The sequence below is a fragment of the Callorhinus ursinus genome, unplaced genomic scaffold (genome assembly GCF_003265705.2).
Source record: "Callorhinus ursinus isolate GAN/ISIS: 27379988/994484 unplaced genomic scaffold, GSC_fseal_2.0 scaffold10, whole genome shotgun sequence".
In the NCBI taxonomy this organism is placed as follows: Eukaryota; Metazoa; Chordata; class Mammalia; order Carnivora; family Otariidae; genus Callorhinus; species Callorhinus ursinus.
In genome coordinates, this window is record NW_027397072.1 from 15,805,817 (window position 1) to 15,820,156 (window position 14,340).

The 14,340-nt window shown below is 47.5% G+C and overlaps 1 long non-coding RNA gene across 1 annotated transcript; it reads right to left on the reverse strand.

Moving 5' to 3' along the window:
- Positions 1-570: 570 nt before the first annotated feature.
- LOC141373481 (uncharacterized) lies at positions 571-13,924 on the reverse strand. Its single transcript, XR_012379540.1, has 4 exons — positions 13,800-13,924; positions 2,462-2,534; positions 1,181-1,269; positions 571-698 (listed from the first exon to the last, which is right to left on the reverse strand). It is a non-coding gene; the product is annotated as an uncharacterized lncRNA (long non-coding RNA).
- Positions 13,925-14,340: the final 416 nt, after the last annotated feature.

Sequence of the window (14,340 nt, forward strand, 5' to 3'; positions counted from 1 at the left end):
TACCTCTGAAACAAATAATGCAATATATGTTAAGAAAAAGAAAAAGAAGAAGCTAGCAGGAGGGGAAGAATGAAGGGGGGAAACTGGAGGGGGAGATGAACCATGAGAGACGATGGACTCTGAAAAACAAACTGAGGGTTCTAGAGGGGAGAGGGGTGGGGGGATGGGTTAGCCTGGTGATGGGTATTAAAGAGGGCACGTTCTGCGTGGAGCACTGGGTGTTATGCACAAACAATGAATCATGGAACACTACATCAAGAACTAATGATGTAATGTATGGTGATTAACATAACAATAAAAAATTTTTAAAAAAAAGTAGTTCAGCTGCTTAGGTAGTCACAGCCCAAGTTCATCTCAAGATTGTGGACAGTTGAAATTCCCCCTCAAATCTCCATATCAACCCTTCTCATGTTTTATTGTTATGTAGAATAAAACTCCAAACTTTGTGACATGAAACAATGATCATTTATCATCATCATCATCATCATCATCATCTCTTTCAATTTTGGAGGCTGGCAGCCTTGATGAGGTGGTTCTCTCTGAGAATCTCTCATGTAGTTGTGGGCAGATGGGACCTGGACCTGGAGACCAAAACTTCCTTACTCAGATGTCTGGTGATGGATGCATATAGGTGCTGATGAGCAAAGCACCTACATGCAGCCTCTCCCCATGAGCTTCCTGAGCTCCCCGCAAGCATCCTAACAGAGGAAGGACAAATGGTAGCTGGCTTTATCAACTTGTATGATAGCTTTGAATGTCCATATCACTATGGCCCCACACTCAACCCTTTGGAGCAGTCACAAAGGCACACCCAGGTTCCAAGAGTGGGGGACAAAGATTCTACCTCTTAATGGTGGGCTGTCAGGCCACATTACAAACAGAACATGTGGGATATGCAATACTGTCATGTGGATCAGTCAAAAACACACTCAAGCACAGCCACAACCACTCTGCCCAGTTCACATCCCTCCAATGTTCAAAATGTCCTCATGCTCTCCAGCAAGGTCTCCAGCTTGATATCCGGGGGTCTCTCCATCTAAATCAGATCCAGATACCACTGATGCCCCATAGGTGTGACACAGCCTCGATCTAAAGGCCTGTGAACAAAAGTGACACTATCTGTCCCCTACACACCCAACATACAACGGTGGGATGGGTACAAGGCAACTGCCATACACACCCCTGTTTGAAAAGGAGGAAAACAGGAGTCACCCAGCAGTGACTGAATTGGAGCGATTTCTCAGCAGTTTTCCTACACGTACAACTGATCTGAAATGCAAAAATTCATAGTTATTCTTAAAAATTTTTACCTCCTCATTCTAACCTACCATGAGTAACCCTTGGCCGTGGGGAATGGTAAATGGAAGGAAAGATGAGCCCAAGAGAGGAGTGGCAGAGGAAGTGGAGGATTGTGTGGCTGCCATTGTGGGTGCTCTGACCCACATGGTCATGGGACCATGGGTGGTCATGGTCCTCACCACCACGTCCTCCTGGCTCAGCCCACTCGCAGTGGGGATCCACATGGTCACATGCCCACATGGCACCAGTCTTAGGCCTTCTCTACGTAAGAGGGGACATGAAGCTCCTTTGATCTGATTTTGGTGCCAAGCCAGGAGTAGGGGCGTCTGAGGCTGTCAGCAGTCATCTTCCCCCTCCCGAAGACAGAGCTGTCTACAGAACAAAGCCAGTGGCAGGGCGAGCGCAGGAGGGAGGAGCACAGCCAAAAACTTGAGCGAGCAAAGCCCCGATGATGCCATTTGAGCCACACCTCTACTGGAAGACCTAAAGCCAATAATAAATCCCCCACTTTACTAGATATTTCGGGTTGGATTTTTTAAACCTGCATCTGAAAGTGTCCTGATACACACTCCCATTCTTCTCCCCAAGCTCTTTGCTTTCATCTAAGGTCTGGCCTCCCATGGACCCTCTTCACCTTTCCATAAGAAGGCCCCATGAATACGTAAGTCCTTGTCCTGGGATAAGCCCATGTGGAGAAGGAAACCTGCTCTCCTGCTGGGTCCTCCAGTCCTTCAAAGAGCTGGAAAGTAACAACTCACACACGGCAGCTGTCTCTACTCAAACTTAAGCCTGCCCCCTGCAACCTTGACTGTGACAGGGAACAATCCCCCAAGGGTGCACACACTGCAAAGGGGAGTGCTGAGATGGCCTCATGAGATCGCATGAGCAAGTGCCCCCCACCCCGGACACTGCCCGAGCCAGGACCAGCCACTCTCCCGGGGTCCTGCCTGTCGGCTCCTTTCCTCTACAACTTGGAAGCTGCTTGTATCAACATGTCAGCAGGAAATGGCTCTTTAATCACTGCAAACTCCCTCCTGACTATAAAGATTAGGTCAACTTTCAGCTGCAGGGCCTCCTCTTCCAGGATAACGGGGATTGCGTTTGACAGCAAATAGCAATGCTTAGCACCAGCCCACACTCACAGTCTGGTCGGATTACTTACATTCAACACCTGTGTAGAAGGCAGGGCCTTGGATAACAGGCGGTTGAGAAACAAAGACTTTCGGCACAACAGGCTAGGGGTAAGAAGGAAGGTCAAAGATGCAGGATGCAGCAGAAAAGCCTGAGTCTTAAGTAGCTGCTATCTACAAGCAAGCAATCTGGGGACTTGCTAGCTGATGCCCACCAAGCCCCATGGCTCTCCCAGTCTGCACTTTGAACCCGGAGCAACCTACCAAGAGGCAGGACCCAGGGGAGGGGCATGATATGTTTCGACCTTCTTTCAGTCTCTAAACATATGTCATTCATTTGCCCAGACGCTCCCATGGGCTAGAGGCTACAGCACAGCTGGGATTCACTACAGCCGTACCACCTCCCAGCACGGAGCTGTAACTCCATCCCTGCCCTTCTACCCAGAAAAGCTACTGTACACTTCGGTGCGTTAACTGCCATTATTAACAAGCCACCAGTGGCTCCAGATCCAGATGCCCAATATGGCGGACCTCACCACCTGAGCTCCTGCCTCACCCAGTTCAGCCTGTGCCACACATTTATTCCAGGGGGACCTCCTCTCTGGTGTGACTTCAGGGTCTCTCTAACTTCACCCCCTTGGTGGTAAGTCTTCGTTTGAGAGTGAACTTGAAAAACACTGGAAATCCTACTTCCGGAGAGTACACAGTGGACTCTCCAGAACCCTTGTGAGGTGGGGTCAGCTACCATCCCTATCTCCTTTTGACAGATTCATTTATTTTCTGAGTAGCTACTATGCAGCAGACACTCTTCTAGTAGTGAACAGAACAAAGATCCCTGTCCCCAGAGGGCTTCCATTCCAGCAAAGAGAGAAAGATATTCAAAAATAAGCCGAATAAATGTCGTAGAACTTATGTTGTATGTTGCGAGCTAACAGTGGTATGGAAAAAGAAAAAAAAAAAAGAGCAGGGTAAGAATAGGTTAGGAGTGCTATGGATGGGGGGCGTTTGCAGAATTAAAAAGGGGTCGGGGTATGCCTCCTTGAAAAGGTAAGATTTGAGCGAACACTCGAAGAAAGTGAAGAGTTAGCCATGTGAACAGAGAGATCAGTGTTCCAGGCAAAGGGAACCGCCAGGGCAAAGGCCTTGAGGCAAAACATGCGTGACACCCGTGAGCCGCAGCAGCAGGGGCCCCTGGGACAGGCACAGAGTGAGCAGGGGGAGAAGTCAGCAGAGAGGAGACTGGAGAGAAGCAAACTGTTCCAACCAGACAGAACAAGTTCCCCCTATGGCCAGAGATGCAGTACACCCCCTCACCAGGTCGGGCTGAACACAGGCCCCTCATTTAGAGCCCCGGGTACTTCCCCTGCAGATTCAAGGCAGACAGGCTTTCTGCCCCCAATGGCCCTTCTCCCACCCCTTGGCCAGCAGACCCAGGACCCAGCCACCACACAGCACAACAAGCTGCTCTCCCCGGTCCCCAGAGGAAGCCATCCCACCTCACCACTGCCCCTGTCCCACTGGCAGGAGGGCTGACAACCATGAAGAACTGAATTATGAGACTCACCAATAATCAGGGGGCCTCTCCTTTCCTTCACCCCAGGCCCAGAAACTTCAGATTCCAGATCCAAGCTCCTGGGATCTCCCAATCAAAAGTTGGCACCCACAAGGCAAGGGCGAGCCAGGCCCGGGACATGGAGTTCTCACCTCCCACACAGCCAGGCCCAGCGGCCATCTGGCCAGGCTCCGCATGGCCGATCAGACAGGCAGGCTGACATGGGGGCTGCCAGGGCATCGGGGCTGCAGGAGGCATTTGAGGCAATGCTCCCCAGCTGCTCAGGCGTCACTGAATCAGGCCTTCGTGAAGAGGGGAAAGAGCGCATTACCGAGCCCCAGATGTGCCAAGAGCTCCTTGGATCCACTCTTCCTCCCAGGCCTCACCCTCAACTAGGGCTCAGCCTGTTAGAGCTAAATGGCTCTATTTATTACTATCCAAGTTTTTTGCTTGGCAGGGCACAGAATTGGGGACTTAGAACTCTGAGCGCCAGGAGCACCAGGAGCACAGCTGTGAGTCCTAAGGGTAAAATCATGGAGTCTGCTCCTGGTGGAAGAGGGTCAGCGGGGAGGCAGCTGCAAGGAGACAGACTAGTCTGGGCCTCCAGCATCTCTGAAGCAGGAAAACAGGTGCAAGGAGCTGACCTTGGATGGGAAGGATAAAGAGTCTGGTTTGGAACATGTCTGAAGTTTAGACCAGAAGTCAGGAAAGAGGTCAGAGTGGAAAACATATTTTGGGGATGTCTGCAAAGAAAGCTGTAGTAAAAGGACTGGAGTAGACGAAGAAGGAAAAAAATCTAGAGGGCATACTAGAGAATATCAGAGAACGCTGCATTGAAGAATTTAGAGTTGAGACAAGGCCAAGGAGCCAGGAAAGGAGGAAAAGAAAGGGCATCCAGAGAAGTAGGAAGAGTCAGGGTAGCAATGAAGTAGGGCAGTCATGAGTGCTGTTCATCAAAGAGTCCTGCCTCCCCTTCCAGAAGCATGGTGGGAGTCAGGCTTTGTAGGAAGTAGAAACTTATGACTTTTTTTGGCCAATGAGTCGTAAGTGAAAGTGATACGTCACTTCCAGCCAGGCATTCAAAGCTGATGTGATACACCAGGGCGCTCTCTTTCCTCTGCTACGGTGACCACATATGTTCTAGCAGAGGCTGCTCTCTGGGTCCAAGAGTGAGGAGGGCATGGAGCAGAACCAGAGCTCCTCAAGAGTGAGAAATCAACCTCTTTGCTTTAAGCCACCGAGATCATTTGTAACCACAGCACAGCCTAGCCTCTCCTGATATACCAAGGAAGGAGTTTCTGGAGGGATGATGGTGGCCAGCAAGGCTGAAGGGTGCAAGGAACATGGGGACTAGGCAATGTTGCTGAGTCTGGCAAACAAGCAACATCAGTGACCCTCAAGCTCGGGTTGAGGGAGCAAGAACTAGATTACAAGGCATGAAGGAATGGAGGCAGAAAATGCAGACATTTCTTTTAAACATTCTGGGGACTATCAGAAAAGAAATGGGGTAGCATGAGAGCCAACAGCGTAGGGAAAAGGCTTAAGCTTTTATTCCTCAGAGAAGCCAGTGGAGAGACAAAGGGATAATATGGATGATGGTCTGATTTGCCCAAGCTCATTACCTGTCTGTCTCATTGGGAAGCAAGAGAAGAGAGAAACTAGATGCCCTGCCCCTGCATTGTTTTCCTCCACTTGTTGCACATCAGCAAGGTTCAAGGGGACTAAGCTGAAATTAGCAGGGAATGGAGGAGCACAGAATGAGGCAAAGATCCCAGTAGTAGGTGACAGAAGAGGTAAGGAGGTAACTAATGGGGAAACGAGCAATCTAGAGGAAACAGGGATGTTCAGAAGCCCCTAAGGATTGACTTTCATGAACATGAGTTTCCACATCCATAAAATGGGGCCCTTACAGCAAAGGGAGGTGGGGAGGATAAGAGAGGATGGTGCATGCATATCAGCACATTACAAACTGTGATCGAATCGTGGCTGGTCACCACGTGACCTGTTTGGGGTAACGTTACCCAGAGAACCCACCACCTCTGGTTGCTGCCAATGAAACTCCCAAATCAGCCACCACAGCTTGCCAACAGGACAACCTCAGGTCTACACCTGCTGTATGCAGAGTTCTCACACAGTCCAGGGTCCACAGTCCAGTTCTCCTCCTCCCAGAGGTGGGAGACGTGAGTCCCTCCTGCAGCCTCACCAGATGACCCTGAGCTAGTCAGCACCCCTTTCTAAGACCCAATTTCTGATACATCAAATGGGGGGATGGGACCAGACGAGCTCTGAGAGAACTCCAGCTCGGACGTTTTAAGATGTGGGGAGATTCAATTAGCCCTCCAGGTTCCTACATAAATAAAACATAAAATTATTTAGAATCCACTAAACTTGAAACAGTTGCTGTATTATTAAGGAGACAGACACCAAAAAAAAAACAAAAAACAAAAAAAAAAAACATACCAAAAAACTGATAACTGTCAAACAATATTTTGGATCTTCAGTCCCTTTGACTCGGTTCTTAGCCCAACAACACACATACTTCGGCCACATTAAGGCCCCTTTACTGCCAAGAAAGGCTCCAGCTGGGTCAGCCTGCCAGCATTGTACCCTCTCACCCGCCAGCTCAGAGTGACCCTGCCCCACACCTGCCTCCAAACCACACAGGCTCCAGCTGTCAGATGCCTTCAGTGGGATGCACACGTATGTCCAAGCCTGCCTGTACACAGCAACCCACCCTGTGACGGGGAAAGTGTGCCACTGAACAAAACCCATAAAATTAGCACTTGGGTGTCTGCTCCCCCTGAACTTCATCATTGTTGCCAAAGACACCTGAGGAGATCCAAGGACAGAAATCCTAAATTCTGACCTGCTTTAGCCCTCAGTCAGTCCCTATTAATATCCCCTCAGTGGAATATCAATTCTGAGATTTGGGGAAGCTGACACCCAGGAAAACTTCCCCAGTCTCTCCCATCAGTACGTAAACCAGTCCATATCTTTCTCTATCATTCATCCCCACACAAACTTACTTCAGCAATGGCTACCAGAAGTGCTGACCGTGGTTCTTGGAGCTGAACCCCTGCCTGGGTCTGATGATGCCTCTTCTCTCAATGCCCTAAACAGGGTCTGACGAGCTTAAAGACTGGGTCATAAATCAGCCCCTGCCCATGACAGTGGAACTAATTTACACTGAAGGCAGAACCCAGGCCCCACAGCCTGTCATGGGCCCACTCGGCTTCACAGCCTGGTGAGGGCAGCACGTGGTGGTTCCAGGCAGCTCTGTCTGGGCCTCTCATTTCTGCATCCAGCCCCAGTCGGTTATGGTCTTCTGGGAGAAGCAAAATGCTGGGCCGAGTGCACCTCATCCCCCCCACACACCTGCCCCCGCCCCCTGCAGTTGGCAGCCTCGTGACCCCAGTGGTGTTGAAGTGAGCCTCTCTTAATCCTTGAGCAGGATGAACAAGGCCTGAAGACAGACGGGGGACCTTAAGAAGTCACTAGCCCTGGGAGGCAGCTCCATCTGCCCTAAGGGGTTTGTTTCCCACCAGCTCACCTAGAAACCTGGGACCAAGTCACTCCGGCTGCACTTGCTGAGAAGGTGCAGGGAGCCGTTGGGACACAGGAGCTCTGCAGAGCCGACTCTGAGTTTGCTGCTTTGAGCTGCACATTCCACAGCACCAGAACATTGCACCATGTGAACTGAGAGCACAGAGCTACCCTGCTGCATCCCACACATGCTGCCTTAGCTAGGACGGCCCCTGCTCATGACACTTGCACTCTGGCAAGGCAGATGCCACACACCGGGGGTCAGGAGCCCGAGTTGTCATCTGACCTTCTTCACAATAAATGCACAACCTTAATGTAGACCTAACTGTTTGTTCCTCTGATCATCAGTTTCCCACTAAGATGAGATGTTTGGACTGGACCATCTCTACTGTCCCGGCTCTCATACGGGTACTATCCTATAAAAACTTACTTCAAAGGCCACATTTTACAGACAGGCCTAGGGCGAAGACTGCAAAGGCAAGGGGACTTCGGGAGAGTTATGGAAGCCCCTGACCCCTCACCAGGGTCCTAGAAATTCCACTGGAAGGGATTCAGGTCCCTGGGCAGGGTGCCCACCCAGACTCTGCCTTTAAAGTCACCTCCACCAGAAAGGGAAATACCTGAGCAACTTTTACTCACTCACCTCTCTGCCTGTTACTAGAGAAGGCTAAGCCCCTTCACCCACAATTTAGGGCCTTCCAAATCATCCTCATTTTACTTTTTCATCCTTACATCCCCATCCTGCCCTGGATGCATCTTCAGCCCCAGACTGAGGGGCAGATTCACCCCTCCATCAGTCTACCTTCTTGCTGCACATACAGATCAGTACGTCTATTACAGATCAACCTACCAATGCATTAAAGAAGGTCCCAAGGACCCCCATGTGGCATTTCAAAGCCTAGTGCGAGCTGCCACTTGCTACTAATTCTTGAAGTGGATAAAAGCATTTCTTCAAACAGGAGCTTTCACTACTTAACACCGGTCCTCTCCTTCCTAGAGTTACTGGCTGAACTGTGCCCTGTGTCCTCCCCCTGCCCCCTGCCCACTGCCTCCCCCCAGAATTCACCTGTTGAAGGGCTAACCTACAGTACCCAACCATGTGACTATATGTGGAGAGAGGTCTTTAAAGGGGACATTAAGTGAAAATGAGGTCATATGGGTGAGCCCTAATCCAATCTGACCGGCATCCTCATAAAAGAGGGAATCTGGACACAGGCATGCAGGCACACGGAGCAAAGACCACATGGGGACACAGGGAGAGGAGAGCCACCTGCAAGCTGAGGTCAATGGCCTCAGAATAATGCCAACCCTGCCACCTTGGACTCCTGGCCCCCAGAATCATGAGTAAATACATTTCTGTTGCTTAAACCACCCTGTGTCGGGTACTATGACGACGGTCCTAGCAAACTATTACACCTAAGGTTTTTTCCTTCACCCAACCAGCCCAACGTGTCACAGCTTCTCAGAGTGAAAAGAGCCTCAGACTGTGAAGTCCAATACCCCTATTTTTCAGATGGGCACACTGAGGCCAGAGAAAGGAAGAAAGTGACCAAAGCCATACAGGATGCAGTGAGCTGAGCTTCCACCCAGAGCTGTTCTGGTCATAAAGCACTGAGCCCTAGAGCCAGGTGTGTCTGCACTGAACTGCCTGAGTTGAGCAAACACAAAGACAATCCCCCATGGCACTCTGCCCCCCACACTGCAAGGCTGGATATAAGTGGCAGGACACACAGGCCCCGACTGCCTAGCCCCATCCAGAGACCCTCCATAAACCCTGGATGTGCCCAGGGGAACCCCTGAGACTGCAGAATGGGGCTTCCTGGGCAGGCACCGGAAATCAGCTTAAATATAGTCTGAGGCCATTTGAGAAAAAAAACTAACAGCAGAATGAAGAGAGCCCATTGTGATCCAGACCTGCTCCTGAGCCCCACAATCTCTTTCTCAAAGCCAGGCTGTCTTCAGAAGTGGAAATCCTTGATTCAACTTTTCCTCATCATCTCAACATTTACTAAGTATATTTGTCGCATGAGTGCGATTTGAAGTTCTGCATAAAGTCGATGCTGCTGGAAGGTTAAGGAAAGAAGAGACTCCTTTGGACTGGGGTGATCAACAGGCAGTTTTCTGGAGAGGCCAGAACTTGAACTCGCCCTTGGAGGACAGGTGGGGCGGTTCTCAGAATGGACAAGAACAGTCATTCTAGAGACGGGTTTACTTCAGGTCTCTGGACTGAACTCGCTGCCCAGACTCAGGCTGGTTAGGCCTTTTGTCCACAGTAGTAAACAGGAACAAATGTCTGTCTAAGGGAGAGTGGGTCAAAAGTGAAGACAAAGTCCTCGCTACAATGAGTTCCTAATGTGAATGAGAAGACCAGCCTCATTTTGAGATCAAGCCCATTGGCCATGGTAGCTCTTCTCAGCAGTGGCATGTGGTCTGAACATGTTTACTGGACTATTTGAAATTATTCACCATCTTCCAGGATCCCTCAAATGTTTATGGCCAGCATTTTATGAATAAATAGGGGAAGAGGTACCTCCAGGGTCCCCTTCTGGAAGAAAAGACCCCTACAATGAGACATCTATGAGAGCACAGTAACACCACTCAGCTGCCTGGACTTGGCCTTAATTGTGTTTTCTGTGGGTTCCCAGCAACTGGAGATGCCCTCATGAAGGTCAGGTCACTGGCCCCATAGCTCACCTCTCCCCCAGCCGGTTTCTGAGCAAAACTTCCAATTCAGATATCCTTCTGCAGCCTATTTAGCTCTAGAACACCTCCATCTCCCATCTCTCCAAGTTGAGGAGGTATGAACCGGTACTTATATGATGAAAATTGGGCGCCTGGGCGGCTCAGTCATTAAGTGTCTGCCTTTGGCTCAGGTCATGATCCCAGGGTCCTGGGATCGAGCCCCACATCGGGCTCCCTGCTCGGCGGGAAGCCTGCTTCTCCCTCTCCCACTCCCCCTGCTTGTGTTCCCTCTCTCGCTGTGTCTCTCTCTGTCAAATAAATAAATAAAATCTTAAAAAAATAAGAAATGATGAAGATCCATTTTGGAGGAGTTGACCATAAATGAGAAGTGTTTGTCTTCCAAACACTACTGGTTTACTCTCATAATTTGCAACACTTGCCTCTTTTGTATATAAACTTTTACAAAGAACTGAAACATTTTTAATGTTCTTAGTCAAGATTTGTTTTCTTAAGGATAAACAATACTTGATTTCACAAATATATTATCATTCTCCTTTGCTGTGAAAGCAAGCAGCATTCCTGCTGTGGTGGTCCTCACGTAGCTAAGTGACTAGTGGCGGGATGAGGTCTGGGCCGGGACAAATCCTTCTGAGGTGTAAGGGGCTATTCTTACCTATAGGGAGAGGGGTGCCCTCACACTGAAGACCAGACAGGGAGGAAGGAGGGAGGGCCAAGGAGAGGATCAGAGTGCTTCTGGCACACGCGGCTTCAGCCACAAGAATGTCAAGATGTCTAGGAGGGAATTCTAGTCTTAAAATGGAATCTTCTCGTTAGGAATCCATATAGAACTAGAAACTAAAAAATTCAGGCAAAGTGTCTGAAAAACTGTCAGCCCTTTTAGGACGAGAAGGTAGAGGCTGGAGCTCAGAAGCCATGAACTTGGAAAATGTGCTGTGGTCACCATGGCTTCTTGAATTCTCTGTGCTGTTTTTCCCCATCCATCCTCTTTGGTAATCAGTTACTGTCTTTTGAAATGTCCAGTTTGCCTCAGCTGTTCCCAGGAAAATCAGGGTAAACTTAATTAAGGTCCATCCCATGACCAGAGTGCTAAGGAGGAACAGCTATGTTTATTACTATGAACATCTTGATGAAATAGACAATTTTCTAGGATGATAAAAGTTACCAAAACCGACTTAAGAAGAATATCCTCTGTTACACCATTAAACATGAAATAAATTAGAAAAAATGTGAAGGAATTATGTCTACAAAAGGCTATGAGCTAAGACAGTTTTATGAATTAGTTCCTTCAGATTATTCTAGAGCAGAGAAAAAGATGGAAAGTGTCCCAATTCCTTTTATAAGACTAACGTAATTTAATGAGAAACCTGGCCAAGATAATATACAAATACATACATAACATTATATATGTGATCCTGTATACATGTATACATGTACACACACATATATAAAGATCAATCTTACTTATGAATATAGATGCAAAAATCCCAAATTAAAAAAACAATAAATCAAATCCAGGAGATATTAAAAGAATAACTCAATATGACTAATACTGTATTTATCCCTGGAATGTAATGATGATTTAGGATTTGGAAGTATACACTTGTCTACATCAATATGTCACAGGAAAAAAAAAGCCATAAGAGATTCTAAGGATATATTTTTTTATACATTTTGTGAATTAAGAAAGAAAAAAAAACCTTAGCAGTCTACAAGGCTGTAATCAACATCCTACTCATGGTCAAACAACAGGCTCATGTCCACTAAAATTAGAAACAAGGCAAGTATGACTTCTGTCACTATCATGACTATACATTTTCTATTTCTAGCCAATAACATGAAACAGATATATTTCTTTTTAAATCCAGGAGATCAAATTACCCTTACTGGCAGAAGATACTATATTTTACCAAAAAAATAAGTAAATCCCAGAGAAAAACTACCAAAACTAGTAACAGTTTAGTAAGGTGAGCAATTACAAGTTAAAAATACACAAATCTGGGGCGCGTGGGTGACTTAGTCGGTTAAGCGTCGGCCTTCAGCTCAGGTCATGATCCAGGGTCCTGGGATCGAGCCCCTCATCGGGCTCCTTGCTCAGGGAGGAGCCTGCTTCTCCCTGTCCCTCTGCCCCTCCCCTTGCTTGTGCTCTCTCTCTCTCTCTCTCTCTCTCACTCTCTCCCAAATAAATAAATAAAATATTTTTAAAAATAAAATAAAATAAAAATACACAAATCTATCAGTTACCTATATATCAGAAATCAGCTAGTGAATAATAATCAAAAATACAGTGGTGAAAAAAAAATACTCCATTTAAATGAGCAGTGAAATAATTATAATAAACCTAAAAATAATCTTAATGAGAAAACACGCAAGATCTATTAAAAACATTTTTAAAAACTTTACTGTGAGACATAAAAGCAGACTTGAAGAAATACCATGTTTCCGGGGGCAAGCTAAATTTATTCCAATTTTTTCCCAGATCCTTTTTTTAAAAGAAGCGTATGGGTGACAGGAGGGAAAAACCGGGGCTTGCACGACAGCCCCAAAGGGCACTGCTCACCCCCGAGATGGCTGTGTTAGAGTACGCTTGGCGGAAGGGTCCCCAACAACCACGCCCATGTGTGACCATGTCATGTCCCAAAAACGGGAAAAACGTGTAAGCTTTAGGAACATGACCAGACACAAAACATGATGGGAACGCTGGAAATCAGCTTTAGAAATTGTGCAATGTAAGTTCTCTTCATTCTGTGACTCCCAAAGTCTCTAACGATTCATTCAGGTAAGAGAGCAAAGAAGACTGTGAGGGCCATCTCCTGGAGGAAGCGACCAACACAGTGACCTAGAGTTATCTCTGTCACAACCCTTCCCGACCACGGAAAGCCTATGGGGTCGGTGGTGGCACAGAGCCACGATGATTAAAGGCAGCTACTGAGGAGAGACAGGGTTCATTAATTAATCGTTAGGGAATGTGGCTTGCATTAGAGGGGGAGAGGAAATGCTCCACTGGGTTTTATGTGAAAATAATTCCAGATGAATAAAGAGTTTATCTGGAATTAATGTAAAAAAATAAATACAAGAAGATATAGGAGAGAGAGAGAGAGATCATAGAAAGCACTGGAACACCAGAGAACAGGGATTTTTGCCTGTTTTGTTTACTGCTGTATTTCTAATGCCTAGAGTAGCCCCTGCCACATAGTAAGTGCTCAATAAACTTACTGAAAGGATGAATGAATGAATGAATCCTTTCCTTTATCAATTTTCTGGTTTTATCTTTGTCACACTTTCTACTAGGGTTTTTTTTTTCTTAGTTATTATAACTTTTTAAATCTCTTTTTACCTCTTTGCATATTGAAGATAATAACTGTGTACATTATATTTACTGCAAATAATTTCCCAAATTTGTCTTCTGCCTTTTCATTTATTTGAAGTATTTATGTACAAAAACACCACAACCCATTTATTTGAGGTCAGTCAATTCTCTTTTATAACTTCTGATTATTATCTACAGAAAGTTGTTCCCAATTCCAAATTGCTAAGGCGGCTGAGACCACTGTCAGCAGGCTAGCCCAAGTTACCTCCACTGCAGGGCTGGCGCATCCTCTCCCAAGGGCTGGGGAACCGCTCCAGAGGCATCTGATCCAGAGGGTTTCCTATCCCAACCAGACTCGTCAAACCCCCACAGCTCCCCTTCCAGCACACTCTTCTGCATAACCGTACGGTGAGGTCATGTGTTTAGGACACCATTGTTCTGTCACCATGGAGATGATGAGATGTCAAAGCACTGGCAAGAAGCTTCCGATGCAGGATGAAGCCAAGGAAGAAGACGGAGAAAAGACAAGAAGGACCTGTGCGCTAGCCAGAGGACCTAAAACATCCCAAGAAGCTCATGAGGTCATCCTCATTCACACAGTTTCCCAGGTGTCAGATCTGTTTGGAAAGCACAGAACCTTCCAGGCCAGCCCCAGCATGTAGCTACAGTCCACAGGCAGCACCTAACCTCAGAAGATGACATGCCTGCCCCTTTAACCTCTGGGGCGCCCAGCCTGACTCTGAACTGGCTGATGGCCTCCTCTGGAATCCTCCACTTAGCGTTCCTGTTTTTCTCAGAATATAACT